Below are 16,952 nucleotides of genomic sequence, written 5' to 3'. Positions count from 1 at the left end.
TTGTCTTATCTGCCATACTCGGCCTAAACTGGGCAGGGCAGTTCCGAACTGAGAAAGCTCAATTACTTGCCCACTGGCCTTTACATTTGGCATCCGTGCTAGGGATCACGGAATATCCAGGGATTTCCGGCGATGGTGAGTACCTCCAACCATGATGAGTGGGTGAATCAGTCTGGCATTGAATGATAGAGACATCATGCGGTGGGGTGAGTAGTAAATGAGTTGAGTTCGATCAGGTAACACCAGGAAACTAGCTCAGTCTCACACAGACATAACCTCTGTCACTCAATGAAAATGACACTGAGAGAAATTAGTGTTAGATTCAGCCCAGAGTCAAAGACTTTGCAGACCCCACTCCCAGGTACAAAGTTGCAGAACAAATCCTCATGCAAAACTCTCCACCATCTGAACTCACACCAATATCCCATTCACCTAGCATTCCTGGTAATGTTGGCTTATGTTGCCAGATGCTATTGACACGTCTCCATTCTGAAACCTGTGAACATATCTTTCCATGACATTCGGTCCACATTCACTCCATATCCCTGCACTTGGCCCATATCCTTCTCAGCCTTTCTGTTCCATGCGTTTTTCGAACAAAATGCAGCGAGATTTTGTAACATCAAGAAATGCCTCAAGAAAAATCTCGCTGAATCTACCATTCATCTCACCACGGTGCTCAGTTTATACAGGAAGTTTGACTGCAGCTTCTAAGAATGAGAAGCAAACGCTGGTGGAAGATGTGCATGGAAGTCAATACTGCAGGGAAATCTTTGTTTATGTTAAAAACAGAAAGTTAGATACCCAAGAGTTTGCAGGAAAAACTCAACGGGTCCGGTTGCAACTGAAGGAAGGAAGTCGAAAAGTTTGGCCCCCGAAGAGCACAGCAGGTCAGGCAGAATCCGGTGAGCAAGAAAGACTATGTTTCAGATAGAAACCCTTCATCAGGAATTCATTTTAGAATTCACTGCATTTGCAGTTGTCACTTTCTCGCAATCCTTTGTCAGAAGAGAACAGAGTCAATGTTTCAAATCTGGGGAGTCGTCATCAGAACAGTACTGTTTACCGATCTCCAGAGTATACAGCTCTTTGTTTTATTTTAGATCAGCAATTATCTTGCATGCTGCAGTATTAATGGAACACTTGATCTGGAAAGGAAGGGAAGGTGTGAGGGCAGATGTGCAGGCAATGTGTCAGTCACAGCTTAAAGACCTGTCCAGTGGAATGTGAATCCTGGGGTGAAGGTAAAGGAGGGCTTGACAGAGGCACCACGCTGGAATTTGACATCACCTGATGTGACAGATCCAGAGAAAGCTGGAGAAATCAATCACTCTCTCTGATGGTCGTTAGGTGGCAAACCCGCTCTCAATACTGTGTCAGGACACCAATGATCTGGGTTCGATTCCATCCCTTGGTGACACTCTGTGCGGTGTTTGCAATTTCTTGCCGTGTTTGTGTGGGTTTCTTTCGGGTGCTTAGTTTTCCTCCCAGAGTCTAAAAATGCACAGGATAGGTTCAGTGGCCTCACTAAACTGCCCCACAGTATCCAGGGATATGCAGGTTAAGTGGATTGTCTAAGGCAAATGTAGAGTTACCGGGGTAACGTATGGGTGTGTTGGTCAGCATGTTATCTGGAGGGTCAGTATGGACGAGATGAGCCAAATGGCCTGTTTCCACACTGCAGGGTTTCTATAGTTACTATTTAGCTGTCTGTGTTTGGAAACACTTCCCAGGATCCTGATTACAAGTGCTGACCCAATTTGGCTCAGAAAAATGTTACACCATCCGTTTGTCTGACATGAACTCCATCAGCCACTCCTCGGCACTTTGGCTCATCTTATCAGGGTCCCGTCTTACTCTGAGTTAACCATCTTTACTGTCCACCACCTCACCAAATTTGGTGTTATCTGTAAACTCACAAACCATTCCTACTTATATTCACATCCAAACCATTTACAGAAATGACAAAATTCATTAGATCCTTGTGGTACAGTGTTGGTCACAGGCCTCCAGGCCAAATAAAGTATGCCGCACCAGCAATACCTTCATCTCTTACGTTTGAGCGAAGTATCTACAACTCTCCCTGTATTCCATGCGATCAAACCATGTTTAACAGTTTACCATGTGGAACCTTTTTGAATGCCTTATTAAAGTCCATATTCTATTCCACAGTTCTATTTTTATGCCTTCATCAATCTTATTCGTCACTTCTTCAATAAACTAAATCAAATTATTGAGACAATATTTCTCACAAGCAAAATCATGTTGACTATCGCTAATTGGAATTTACCTTTCCAAACACAAGTAAGTCCTGTCCCTCAGAATCCCCTCCAACAACTTACCCACTAGTGACATCAGGCCCACCGGTCTATAGTTTCCTCACTTTTCCTTGCCAACTGCTCGTAAACAATGGCACAACCTTACCTGTGGCTGTCCATGATAAAAAATATCTCAGCTAGATATCAAATAATGGCTTCCCTAGCTTCCCAACAGATTCTGGGGTACACCTGATCAGGTCATAGAACACAGAACAGTGTAGCACAGTACAGGCACTTGAGCTGTTGATGATGTGCCGGCAGTTTCTCCTCCTCTAAGATCAGACTAACCTAGGTGCCCTTCATTGTAATTACATCCAGTTGCCTATCCAAGAGTCACATAAAAGGTCAGAGGGGGTTGTGCACCTTCATGCATTTTAATATGGAAAGCTCCTCATCTTCTGTAATATGGACACTTTTCAAGATATCATTATTCATTTCCCCAGGTTCTCTACCTACCATATCCTACTCCACAATATTTACTGATGCAAAATATGGATGTAGCATTTCACCATTCTCCTGTACTTCCACACATAGGTCACTTTTCTGATGTTTAAAGGGCCCTGTCCTCTCCCTAAATACTCTTTTGAGCTGAATGTATTGGTAGCAATTCTTTGGATTGCCCCTTACCTTATTTTCGAAAGATATCTTATGCCCCCAGTTTACCCTCCTGATTTCCCTCTTGAGTATTAGCCTACAACCTTGGTACTCCTCAATGCATTCACTCGATCTCTATTGTCTGTACCTATCATATACTTCCGTCTTTTTCTTGAACAGAACCTCAATTCCGCTCGCCATTCAGAATTCCCGACCAGCCTTGCATTGCTCATGAACCGGAACATACTCTATCTAGACCCTGTAATCTCATTTGTTGAAGGCCTCCCACTTTCCTGCCACGAGCTCCTCCCAAACAGCTTTTGAAATTGCCCATATAAAATGTTCAAAGTTGGCCTGATTCAATTTAGAACTTTACCATTTATGTCAGGATGGTTCTTCTCCATAAGTATTTTAAAACTGATAGTTATTGAATAACAGGCTCACGAAGCAGAAGTGGGCCTCCTTCTTTCCCACTGGAACAGACTCAATAGGCTGTATGGCCTCCTCCTGCCCCTCTGCAACAGAACCAAGAGGCTGAATGGCCTCCTTCAGTCCATTTACAACAGACCCAAGAGGCTGAATTGTCTCCTCCTATCCCTCTGCAACAGACCTGAGGGGCTTTATGACCTCCCACTGTTCATCTGTAACAGGGTCGAGAGGCTGATTGTCTCCTCCTGTCCCTCTCTGACAGACATATGGGGACAGAATTACCTTCTCCTGTTCCTGAGCAGCAGTCTCAATGCTCTGAATGATGTCACAAGGAGCAGCACTGCACAACGCCAATGGCCAATAAATAGTGTACACTGGTTTATTGTCTATGCAAGTGTCTCCACTGGTCACCTTACACAGCCGGTCTGTTTATTTATCTCTATCTTCCTTTACAAACAGTATGTAATATAAACAGTCCTGCAGTGTTCTTGCACTACTCCCACATACACGGAAGAAAGAAGAAGAAGATTGAAAGATTTATGGTCCATCCCTAAGCAACGCCCATCTATTCCACCCAGACTGTGTAAATGTTCCCTTTTACTGGGATAGTAAAAGTTACAGATGGAAGGGGTTAACTGAGCCTGTTTGTTTAGTGACTGTGATTAATCCCAGTCTCCATGGATTGTAATTATCCCAGTGGAGGGGTTCCATCTTTTAATGATAAATGGGTTTCGTTGAATGTGCTATTCCACAGTATGAGTGGGAGCACCACCGACAGCATTAACAGGGATCAGCAGCTCAAGAGATGCAGTGGGGAGAGATCAGAATCTGAGCACAAGTGTCTGGAATGTTCCAACAATGAGTCAGACTCTGAGAACATTAGACTGGAATGTTCCAACAATGAATCAGAATCTGAGGACATTAGGCTTGAATGTCTCAAGATTGGACAGGAGTTTATATTGGGATTTTTGGCTTCTTTCTACATATTATGATCGAATCCCATTATCGCTTCAGATCAGATATGCACTTTACATTATTCAATATTTTTATTATCCAATCCTGGCTTTCGCTGGTGTCCCTGGCAAGTCTCAATGTTCAGTCATTAATTGTATAAATCATGATTGACTGTAATACTGTCCTTTCATTGACTCTCCTATCATTGTCGCTGTTATTGTTACTGCTGAGACTAAATCGAGATGTTCACTTTACAAACCACTACTAACTGCAGCAATGAACTTGTTAATTCACTCGCTCTCTTCTTGCTTCTGGCAGTGTTACTCATGGGTCACTATGTTCACCTCTCCAGTTTCAACTGTGAAACATGATTCATTGCATCACTGCCCTTGCTGTTTAAATATTTAAAGCATTGCGGTCACTGTGTTCTGTTCTGGTTACAGGTTGCATTTCGTTCCTCTGACTACATCCCATCCCCGGCTAATACTGAGGCTGAAATACACTGGAATAGTCTACACAGCTCCCCATGCTGGGCAGACAGTACAGCTTACTGAGCAATACACTGGCATGGTCTGCACAGCTCTCCATGCTGGGCAGATAGTTTACTTTACTAACTAATACATCGGCATAGTCTGCAGAGCTCCCCAGTTAGTCCCACTGCCCTGCCTTTTTCCCCATATTTCACCAATATGGCCTATTTCTGACTTAATTATCTGTTTCTATCTTTAATGTGATTTTTTCTGTCCCTCCGTATCTTTCCCTGGCTTTGAGTTTTGGCTCCCTAATGTATCGAGTGCTGACATTGTGAAACTCAGAAGCAGTGAAATGGTGTGTGTGGGCTGTTGTTCACTTCCCCGCGTGCCCCGTGTTCCATGTTATATATGCAATCCTGCAGTGCTCTTGCACTACTCCCACACACGGAAGAAAGAAAAATGGTTGACAGTTTAATGATCCATGTTGGACAGGAGGGATTCAGCCGTTTTGACTCACGTCTTTGAAACTTAATCTGTGCCTGTCCACTGAACGCCCGTGTTGGTCCCTCTCAGCTGATCGTGCTTGCTGTAACACGAGGAAGCACTCGAGTATTATTGTAAAGGGGCAGGCATCAAACTTGCGTCGGAGGCTGAGGGGTGACCTTATAGAGGTTTGCAAAATTATGAGCGGCATGAATAGAGTAAATAGACAAAGTATTTTCGCTGGGGTCGGGGAGTCCAGAAATAGAGGGCAGAGGTTTAGGGTGAGAGGGGAAAGTGACCTAAGGCGCAACTTTTTCACACAGTGTAGTACGTGTACGGAACGGACTGCTGGAGGAAGTGGTGGAGGCTGGTACAATTGCAACATTTAAGAGGCATTTGGATCAGTGTATGAATAGGAAGGGTTTGGAGCGATATGGGCTGGGTGCTGGCAGGTAGGACTAGATTGGGTTGGGATATCTGGTCAGCAAGGACGGGTTGGACCAAAGCGTCTGTTTCCATGCTGTACATCTCTATGACTCTCTGATTCTATGAAAATCTTCTGACTGACTCCTGTTATTCAAAAGTTAGTGGAGGTGTTGGGATGGTTTGCTGGAGGTTGTCTGTGAGCTACCCCAGACATTCAGGGAGACCTGAGGATTTTGTAACCCAACTCTGGATGGAGCATGGAGACTGTAGTTCCTGATGAAGGGCTTTTGCCCGAAACGTCGATTTTGAAGCTACTTGGATGCTGCCTGAACTGCTGTGCTCTTCCAGCACCACTAACCCAGACTGTAGTTACAGTGCCTGGGTTTGTAACATGAACAACAAATGGAGCAGAGGCTGCTGAGTGTGGAAGCTTGGAAACCAGAGCGTTAGTCTGTGTGGGGAAAGGGATCTGCCAAATCGGTCTGTGTCTTAACGAGGACACACGCACCTGCCACCCTTGCATGCACATGTACGCTCACGGTCTTTCTCTCTCTCACACATACATACACGCGCTCTCTCTCTCATTCTTCCCCCACCCCCGCGCACACACACTCCGCATTTCTCACATGCACACACATATAAATCTGGGGGGAGAATTTGAATTTGCAGACTTGTATTTGCAAATGCATTCAATTTTGTTTTAAAAGAACATGCATTTTGTAGGCAGTCAGTCAATGCAGCATGTTATAAAGTTCTGCCTTGGAAATAAAACCCGTCTGATTCCAGAGTACAACACAGACAGACTCCAAACAAGACCTTCCCTGGTTTTGTTCCAGGGAGGTCACATCTTCGCAAAGATAGTAGATTTCTTTGTGGAAGTGAAAATTGACAGTGAGGAAAAGGCTGTAGATGTTATATGATGGACTTCGATAAGGTATTTGATGAGGTAAGCTGATGGAGAAGGTGAAGTTGCAAGGGGTCCAGGGTCTACTAGCTAAATGGATGGAGAACAGGCTGGGCAGCAGCAGACAGAGAGTAGCAGTTGAAGGGAGTTTCTCAAAATGAAGAACTGTTCTGGGTGGTGTTTCACAGGGTTTAGTGCTGGGACCACTATTGTTTATGATACACATAAATGAACTAAAGGAAGATAAAGGTGGTCTGATTAATAAGTTTGCAGATGGCACGACGATTGGTAGACTGGCAGAAAGTGAAGGGGACTGACAGAGAATGCAGCAGAAAATAGATCGATTGTAGAGTTGTGCAGAGAAATGGTAAATAGTGTTCAATCTGGACAAATGTGAGATGATACCTTTTGGAGGATCCGATTCAAGAGTGAACTTTATGGTAAATGGAAAAAGCCCCGGGCAAACTAATGTACAGAGAGATCTGGGTGTTGAGATCCATTGTTCCTTCGAGGGGCAGGTCGATAGAGTGGTCAAGGATGCATACAACATACTTTGCTTCCTGCATTCCACCATTTTAAGAAGTGCAGAAAAGAGAAAGTGGCGAAGTACAGACCAGTTAACTTGTCATCCACAGGAGGGAATCTGTTGGAATCTATTGTGTACAAGAGATGACAGGACATGTTACAGTTGTGTATGGCTTTGGTTCGACAACATTTGGAATAGTTCACACAGTTCTGATCGCCAACTTATCAAAAGGATGTGGATGTTTTGGAGATGGTGCAGATGGGTTTCAGCAGGATATTTCCTGGTATTGGAGGCAACTGGCTATGAAGAGAGGTTTGGTAAATTAGGATTATTTTCATTAAACTGACGGAGGTTTGGGGGACCTGGTTGGGTTCTACAAAATCATGATAGGTATAGACAGGGTGGATAGCAAGACGCTTATTCCCAGGGTGGGGTACTCAATTTCTAGTGCTCAAGAATTCAAGATGAGAGGGAAAAGGTTTATGGAGATATGTTCAGAAAGTTCTTTACACAGAGACTGGCAGATGCCTGAAACGCATTGCCAGCGGAAGTGGTAAATGTGGTCACGATAGCGACATTTAATATGTATCTAGACAGATACATTAATGGATAGGGAGCAGAGGGATACAGATGCTTTGAAAATAGTTGACTGGTTTCGATAGAGGATCTCGATCGGTGCAGGCTTGGAAGGCCCGAAGGGCCTGTTCCTTTGCTGGAATTTTTTTTTGTTCTTGGTAAATACTGGCGAAAAGTGTCTGTCCATATTTGAAAGGAAAATGAAAACAAGGCCAAGTGTGGCACAGTGAATGTGTGGACGGGATAATTTATTGTAGAAAACAGAAAATTGACAGGGAGACGAAACTGTTACATTATGTCTGCCTTCACGGACGAAGATCCAGAAAATATCCCACAAATACCACAGCCGTTTGTAACTAAACACTAAAATCATTCATACTAGTGACGTGGTAGTATATGACAACATACCTGGATTGAGGATTGATAAATCTGACAGTCCAGATGTACTTCACACTGCAATTTCAGAGAAAGCAGCAATACACAGATGGATTGGATTGTGGATGACTGTTTTTATCCGTATTCAATTTTAAAGGATATAAATGCATTCCAACGATTTAAGAAGGGAAGAAGAGGGAGAGTGGAAAACTACAGATCAGTTTACTTGTCATCCGTTGGAATTAATCTTTTGCAATCTATAATAACAAATGTGATATTGGACACTGAGAAAGTTATAGCAAACTTCAAGAGAATTATTCTGCATTTATGAAAGGGAAGTTATCATTTAGAAACGTTCTGTTTGAAGATATATCTTGTAGACTTAAACATAGAGAAGCAATGGATGCCATGTAGTCAGATATTCAGGAGGAATCTTAATCAGTCCACACAGTAAGTTTGCAGAAAACATTAAAGCAAAGGGTATTGGAAGGAGCATATACAAACTGGGAAGGTAAAAGTTACGTTTGTCTTCATTTAAAGGGAATCCGAAGACAGACAATGAAGGGTCAACTAGACACAAAGCATTAACTTGCTCTCTCTTTACGGATGCTGTCTGACTCAATGTGATGACTAGCATTTTTTAGTTTCAGTACAGATTCCAGCTTCTGCAGTAATTTGTTCAGACGAGCAGTAAAATCATTCTGCACTAGTTACACAGAGTGCTGGTGAGACTGTACCTGGAGCAGCAAAATGTGTTGCTGGAAAAGGGCAGCAGGTCAGACAGCATCCAAAGAGCAGGAGAATCGATGTTTCGGGCATGAGCCCTTCTTCAGGAATGCTTATGTCCAAAACGTCGAATCTTCTGCTTCTTGGATGCTGCCTGACTTGCTGCGCTTTTCCAGCAACATATTTTTTCAGCTCTGATCTCTAGCATCTGCAGTCCTCTCTTTCTCCTAGACAGTACCCGGAGCATTGTATACAATTTTGATGTCTTTATTGAAATAAAATATACTGATCCCATATACTGAATGGACATTCTCCACATTAATCCCTCAGATAGCAAGGTTTTCTGCTGACGAAACTTGGCCTGAGATCAAGGCGGGAATCTCTTGGTGAAGCTGGTGAACATTGATATATGAGAGAATCATGTCTGTTTTACTTGGGAGAAGGAGGATGCAGAAACAGAATTCGAGAAGATGGACTCAGAAGGTCTTGAGCAGATTGATGTAAGATGTGTACAGGGGTTTATAGTTTTGGCTGATATAAAATTGGACACGTCCCTAGTTCCAGCTCAGTTACATCTCAGGCTGCTAATGTAGTCAAAGGGATGAAAGGCAGTTATGAAAATGTTTCAATACAATCTGGTCACAGGTAAGGTGCCGAGGACTAGAGAACGCCCTTTATGGGAAGGGCTGCAGAGAATGACCAAGGAACGACAGACCTTTGAGTATCAGATTAGTGTTCGAGAAACTATTGCAGAAAATAGGTGGTTGTTGAAGCCTGTTTCTGTGTCAGTGTTGTGTTCCTTATTATTTGTGGTATTCATAAATGATATAAATGTGAATGTGAAGGGGCATGGGATCAGTGTAATAATTAGGTTTGTGTCTGACACATGGATTATTCGAGTGGTTGGCAGTGAGGAGGAAGGTCTTACGTTACAGGAAGATGCGGATGGAATGGTCAGATGGGCAGATTACTGTCAGATGGAATGTAACCCTGATAAATATGAGATGATTCACTTTGGAAGAATTAACCAGACAGTGGAGGACTCAATAAATGGCAGCAGACTCGCAAGGTTAGAGGGTGCTTCTGCACACATCCTGGAATATGACGGGACTGGGTAATAGATTAGTAAAGAGGTAATTGGAGACAGCAGGCACAGCCTTTACTAATCGTGGCATAGATTACAAGAGCTATATAGCACTTTGGTTCGGCCAAAAATGGAATACTGTGTGCAGTTCAGGGATCCATATTACAGGAAAGATGTGAATGCACTGAATGTGGCAAGAGGAAATTCACCAGGATGTTCCCTGGAATGGAGCATATCAGCTATGGAGAGAGGCTGGATCAGCTCGAGTTGGTTACTTTGGAGCAGACAAGACTGAGGGGAACGTGATTCAGAAGGGTAAGATTACGAAGGGCATGGATAGGTTGGATAGACAGCAGCGTTTCCTTTAAGTCAGAGGGTCATGAACAAAGAAGCACGCTTTTATAGTGAAGGGGTTGAGGTTTAGAGAGGATTTCAGGATGGTTTTTCACTCAGAGGATGTTGGTGTCTGCAATGCACTTTTTGAGAGAAAAGTTGTGGGTCATCGCACAGCCGTTAAAAGGTACGTGGACAAGTACTTGAAGTGTAATAACACTCACATCTATGGGCCTGATGCATTAAAGTGGGATGAATGTAGATTGTACCATATTTCCGATTGTACAGAGATTGATTCTGTGATTGTCTGGCTGTGGAAGGTCAATCACTGAGCAGCTTAAGACAGGAAATGATGGGTGTATGAAGCGTACATTAACAAGAGTGAAATGTAAAAACTTCTCAACATAGAGTATACCAAGGTGAAATGTTAGAGAAAATCATTGTATCTTCCTTATAGGCTGAAACCAGAGAACAGGAAAATGGCAGGACTATGAAGCAACCACTTCTTTTCTGCCTTCACAAAAGAAAACGTTTCAAAAAGTAAACTCCAAGCACTTCTCAGTACACTGAAAAAAAAGTAAAAAGAATCAAATCTGTACATAAACAGTTTTGGAGAAATTATTTTGACTGAAATCTGATTCATCCCCATGACCTGTTAATCTTCTCGTTGATTACTAAGGGAGGTGGCCAAGGTAATAATGAATACTCTGTTTATCCTCTTCCAAATGCTTGATGATTCTGGAACTGAATTCACAGATTTTCACAGCAGCAAATGTAATCTCAGTATTTCGAAAGGAGGCAGGGAAACAGAGTCTGCTTAGCACCAAAAAAGCAATCAGGGCAATACAAGAGTCTCTTAGAAAGGTCGCATTTTCAGGGAACTTTGAAAATTACATTAATCATAAAGTAATAAACATAGATAAATTCATTGCCTAATTATTAAACGCCACTCATATTTGAAAAAACTGGATGGGAAATAAATTATGGCGCAGCAATAGATTATCAGAAACATTTTTGAAGTCCCAAGTCTAGTGTTGTGACAATGCTACTCCTTTAACAAGTTTATTATGGCCTTGTTTTATTTTTCATGGATGTCTTAAAAGCAGCGAATCCAAAAATTTTGGGTTTGACTCCTTGGGAATGCTTTCAAGTCTAAAATAAAAGCACGCATAATGAGGAGCAAGATATCGTAGGTCTGGTCATGTACAATGAGACAAGAATAATTATTCACATCATAGTGAAGGAGTGATCACAGTATGGTTGACTTTAGAATGCAGATGGAGAGTGTGAAGATAAAATCCAATACCAGGTTGCTGTGCTTCAGCAAGGGAGACTATAATGGAATGAGGGAGGAGTTGGCTAAAATCACCTCGAAACGAATACTTCATGTAGGGAGAGTTGACAATCAGTGGAGAATTTTCAAAGGAGACTTTTAATTTCCGTGGCAAAAGTATATTCTAGTGAAAAGGAAAGACTCTAAGAAAATGGGTAATCTGTCAATTGTATTAAGGAAATGAGGGACGCTATCAAATTGAAAGAGAAGGAATGCGAACTGGTCAAGAACAGCAGAAACCTAAAAGATTGGGGAAAACAGTAAAGGTCAACAGAATGCCACAAAATGAACTATAAAGAAAAGTATGAATGGACACGAGAGAGAGAAAAAAAGAACTGAATATAAAGATGGATAAATGATGGTATATGCCATAAATGTATAGAATTAAAAAGCATGACTCAAGTACATGTTGGTCTTTAGAGGATGGGAATGGACATTTAGTTAGAGGATATGACGAAATGGCCGAGGCATTGAACAGGTGTTTTGTATCTATCATCATAGTGGCGGACACTAATAGCATGCGTGTAATTGCCAAATAGACAGAGGTACGTGAGGACCTTGGAAACATTCATTAGTGTGGAAGAGATAGTATTGCGCAAGCTAACGGAGCTGATGGTAGGCAAGTCTCCTGGCCCTGATGGAATGCGTCCCAGGGTTCTAGAAGAGAGAGCAAGAGAAATAGTAAATGCAATTGTGGCAATTTGATAAAATTTGATGAACTCCAGGGCAGTTCCAGCAGATTGGAAAACAGCAAATGTGACACCACTGTTTAAAAAGTGAGGTAAACAAAGTATGTGCAATTATAGACCAGTTAGCTTTTCCTGTGTAGTGGGGAAACTGCTTGAGTGTATTATCAAGGAAGAAATAGCAAGGCATTTCGATAGAAATCATACTATTGCGCAGATGCAACACGTGTTCATGAAGAACAGGTCATGTTAAACAGGTCTTTTGGAAATCTTTGGAGACAGTATGAGCAAGGTGAACAACGAGGCCCCAGTGGCTATGGTGTAACTAGATTTCCAAAAGATCTTCAACAAGTTGACACACAAGAAACTGCTGCACAAGAAAAATGTGCATTGTGTTACGGGTTAAGTATCAGCATAGATAAAGGATTGCTGGATTACAGGAAGCAAATTTTGAGTGTAAGTGAGTGATATTCTGGCTGACAATCAATACCTAGTGGTGTGCCTGTGTGATCGGTGTTGGGGCCAAAATTATTCACAATTTATATAGATGATTTGGAGTTGGAGAGAACGTGTAGTGTGTTAAGGTTTGCAGATGACACGAAGATGCGTTTCATAGCAAAGCATGCAGAGGACTGTGAGACTTCGTCGATTAACATAGATATTCTGAGTGAGTGGGTAAAGGTCTGGCAGATGGAATACAATGTTGATAAAGATGATATCATCCATTTTGTTGGGAGTGCCAGTAAAAAGGATTATTCCTTGAATGGTATAACATTGCAGCATGCTGTCATACAGAGGGACCTGCATGCCCATGTGCATGAATCACAGAAGGTTGGTCTGCAAGTACAGCAATTACTGAGGAAAGCAAATGGAATGTTGCCCTTCATTGCTAAAGGTATTGAGGTTATAAGCAGGGACGTTATGTTGCAGCTGTCCAGGGTACTGGTGAGGCCACACCTGGAGTACTGCATACAGTTTTGATCTCCTTACTTCAGGAAGGCTATATTGGCACTGGAGGGGGTGCAGAGGTGGATTATTCGGGTGATTCCATAGGTGAGGAGGTTAGCTTATGAAGTGTTACTTTGCAGACTGGAACTATATTCATTGGAATTTAGCAGAATGATGGGATGATCTCATAGAAACATATAAAATTATGCAGGGAGTATATACGATAGAAGTAGACAGGATGTTTTCACTGGCAGGTGAAGCTAGGACAAGATGGAATGAAATCAATATTAGAGGGAGTAGATTTAGGATTGAATTGAGAAGGAACCTCTTTACCCAGAGATTTGTAATCTCTGGAATTATGGGGATTATATCAAATACTTGGAACACCAACATTAAATTGGGATAATCTGTTGGGTTTTCGGAGAGGTTATTCTGTATTGTATCTACTTCCGTTTGCGTCTCACCCAGTAATCTTGCAAAGAAATTCTGTTTTGTTTAAAACTAAGTGATTTGACCAGCTACATCACTTCTGCAATATCCGCCTAACACTTGCTTAAGTCAACGAGCAAAAATAGGGTCTGTGCTACTTCCTTGAAATGATTTGAGGGGGTCTGTCCTGGAACATAACAGTGTGTAACAGCTAGATCTAATATGGGTTGAGAATAGGAGAGCTGTCAGGGAAAAGAGAATCAGTATAAACCGTTCCATATATTTGGCAGTAGAAAGCAATGACTAGCGGGATAATCCAGGAATTGATGTTCGGGCCCCATCTATTCAGAAAACAGATCAAGCATTTGTTCATGGTTATTAAATGTAATCTTTCCAAATCTGCTGATTGTACCAAACTGAGATTGTGAGTGGATGAGGAGGATATAAAAACGTTTCAAGGTGATTGAGAAAAGTGGACGAAATGGTAAAATACGTGACAGATGAAGAAGAATGTGGATAGATGTAACATTGAGCAATTTGGTAGGACAAATAGACCGACAGGCTAGCATTTCAAAAGGAATTAATGTAAAGAAGTCGCTGCATGAAGTTACTTATGTGTATACTTTTGTTGACTTTTTCACCAAACTCCAAGTTCCATGCAGAGCAGTGGGTTCTGAAGCCAGAAGTCATACTGGGATTGATATTGGCACACTGACCAGTATACATAGACCCACCAAGTGGGGAGATATATCATTGAAAAGGATCTCTATCTCCTTGTACACCAGTCACAGAAAGCAATACTGCTACAACAGAAAGCAGGTAGAAAGATAAATAGTATGCTGACCTTCATCTCTGGGGGATTTCAGCCCAGGTGTGTCTTACTGCAGCTACACAGGCCCTTGGTGAGCCCCCATCTCAAACATTGTGCAATACAGTGTGCAGTATTGGCCTCCTTACATAATAAAGCACAAATCTGACATTGAGGGAGTGCAGTGAAGGATGACCAAACTGATCTCTGGGATGACAGGCTTGTTGTGGGAGCAGAGTTTGAAGCGACTGGGCCTGTATTCCATGGAGTTTCGGAAAATGGGTGGAGATCTCAGTGAAATATATAAAATTCTGACAGGGTGAAACAGATTGTCAGCGGGGATGATAATTCCACTGGCTGGGACGTCTAAAACAAGGGTCACAGTATTAGATACAGACAAGCCACTCTGCATTGAGATGAGAATAAATGTCTGCACTCGCAGACTGGTGAACCTGGGGAATTCTGTCCCACATTTGACTGTGGAAACTAAGGCACTGAATATAAATAAGGATTTCTAGACACTAAAGGGGTGAAGTTGCAGCAGGAGTTTGGTGTGGAGATACAGGATCAGCCATTGTTATATTGTATGGGAAAGCAAAATTGACAGACCAAAGTTCCTACTTCATATTTTTTCTGATATATATTATCACTTCAAAGGATATCCAGTATATATTGTTAGGGAAAAGTTAATTGAAGAGTTGTTTAATCAAACCCTAGAGTAGGGAAGTCTCAGTGTGTTGAAAGGCCCACTCATTTCGTGATGTTTCTGTGCAGTCTGTGGGAAAGCTCTGTTAATGTTGTCATAAACTCTCAGATGTAAGGAAGGAGGTCTCTGCAGTTTCGACAGGACTGTGCTTCCTATTCCCTTTTCCGATACAGAGGCTGGTGCCGGGTGTTCCCTCATTTTTTATCCATTAAGACCTCGGAGTAGTTTAATATAACGGCCTTGCATGGCCGCTTGAGAGACCATTGAAGAGTTTAGCACATTTCTGTGAGTCTGGAGTCACTTTTTGGCTCGACCAAGAAAGCACTTCCTGAATGTACATTGGGGAAGGAAGTTTACGTTGACAATGCGCATGCGCTTCAAGGTCAATATTACTGGTACCAGATTTTAGGTCTCGATATTTTATTAATTGCTTCTAACTTCCACCAGCTGCCAGAGCATTATTCTGGTCTGGATTAGTAATCCAATGACATTTTCACAGCAACACCGTCTCCACATGGGGGCCTATCAGACACAGCACTGTGCACGTTATTTCTGTGCTGGTCTACAGCTCCATCAAAGGAATTCCCACCAATTTGATTATCGTGATGGGACTGAGGGGATGGTAATTGGTCAGATTGTAATTATTCTCCTCTTAGGGTCGGGACACTTCTGTGTAATTTTCCGCATTTCCATGGAAATGTCAGAGTTGGTGCTGGAATGAAACAGCGTCCACAGAGACACGGCTTGTTGTGCAGCACAAGTCTTCAGTTCTATTGCAGGAATGGCGTCATGATCCATTCCCTTTTTCGTATCTACTATGTTCAGCTGTTTCTTCATGTTACTTGAAGCGAATCGAATTGTTTGAAGTCGGGCACCTGTGCTTCGGTGGGGATCATCCAAGCAACACTTCTGGCTGAGGATGGCGTATGGACTGCATCATTGTCTTTTACACTGATGTGCTGGAAGTTTCCATTTTTTCGCGGAATGTTAAAGCAATAGCCAAGTGGTGTTGCTGCTGATGTGTTCCCTCCCACAATCCAAAAATGTTCAGGTCATTGGCCTTGCTGATCCCAGTAATGTTCTGGTGACCTGAGTTCGAATCCTGTTAGAGTCCATGACGGAATTCAAATCCAATAAATGTTTGGGATTAAGAGTTAATGATGATTATGAATCAATTGCTGATTGTGGGAGAAATCGATTTGATTCACTGATGTCCTTTAGGGAAGGAAACTGCCATCCATACCTGCTCTGGCCCACATGTAACTCCAGACACACAGCAATGTCATTGAATCTTAACAGTTCTCTGGTCAATAAATTCTGACCCAGTAAGCGACGCCCTAATTCGAATGAACATTGTTTTCAAATAATATTTGTGGAGTCCCTTTCTCTCGTCAGTTGTTCCAGGTTCAACTCGATTTCTAACTGGATGTGTCAGGACTGCAGAGCTTAGGCCTGATCTGTTTGATTTGTAATCATGTTGCTTTCTCTATCAGATATTAGTCTAGCAGTTTTGAATGTAAGTACAGTAGTCAGTGTGATAGCTTTAAATGGATTGTCATCAGTTTTAGGTACACGTGGTTCTGACCCTGGTATATTCACTCACAATCGTCAATGAAACATCGATCCAATAATGGAAATAATAGACTGAAAGATTAGACTGGGCAAAACGTTACAAGTTGTAACTGAATCCAATTCTCCTTCTGTCCAGCTGTGATCTACAGGACCACATGAATTTCCAGGTTTGAGCTGCAATTTCTGCAATGCAATTCAGCTGTCACACCAGTTCACACCGAGACCCATTCATCCATCACCCCGTGACCTACTCTGTTTACTGATGTGGT

General features: G+C 42.3%; 1 pseudogene; it reads left to right on the top strand.

Annotated features, from left to right (window-relative positions):
* Positions 1-601: 601 nt before the first annotated feature.
* The window catches only part of LOC140455609 (heat shock 70 kDa protein-like), a 35,404-nt pseudogene continuing 19,053 nt past the window's right edge, over positions 602-16,952 (top strand).

Source organism: Chiloscyllium punctatum, chromosome 30 (genome assembly GCF_047496795.1).
Source record: "Chiloscyllium punctatum isolate Juve2018m chromosome 30, sChiPun1.3, whole genome shotgun sequence".
Lineage (NCBI taxonomy): Eukaryota > Metazoa > Chordata > Chondrichthyes > Orectolobiformes > Hemiscylliidae > Chiloscyllium > Chiloscyllium punctatum.
Note: the sequence above shows the minus strand (reverse complement) of the source record. Positions and strands in the feature narration are given on the sequence as shown.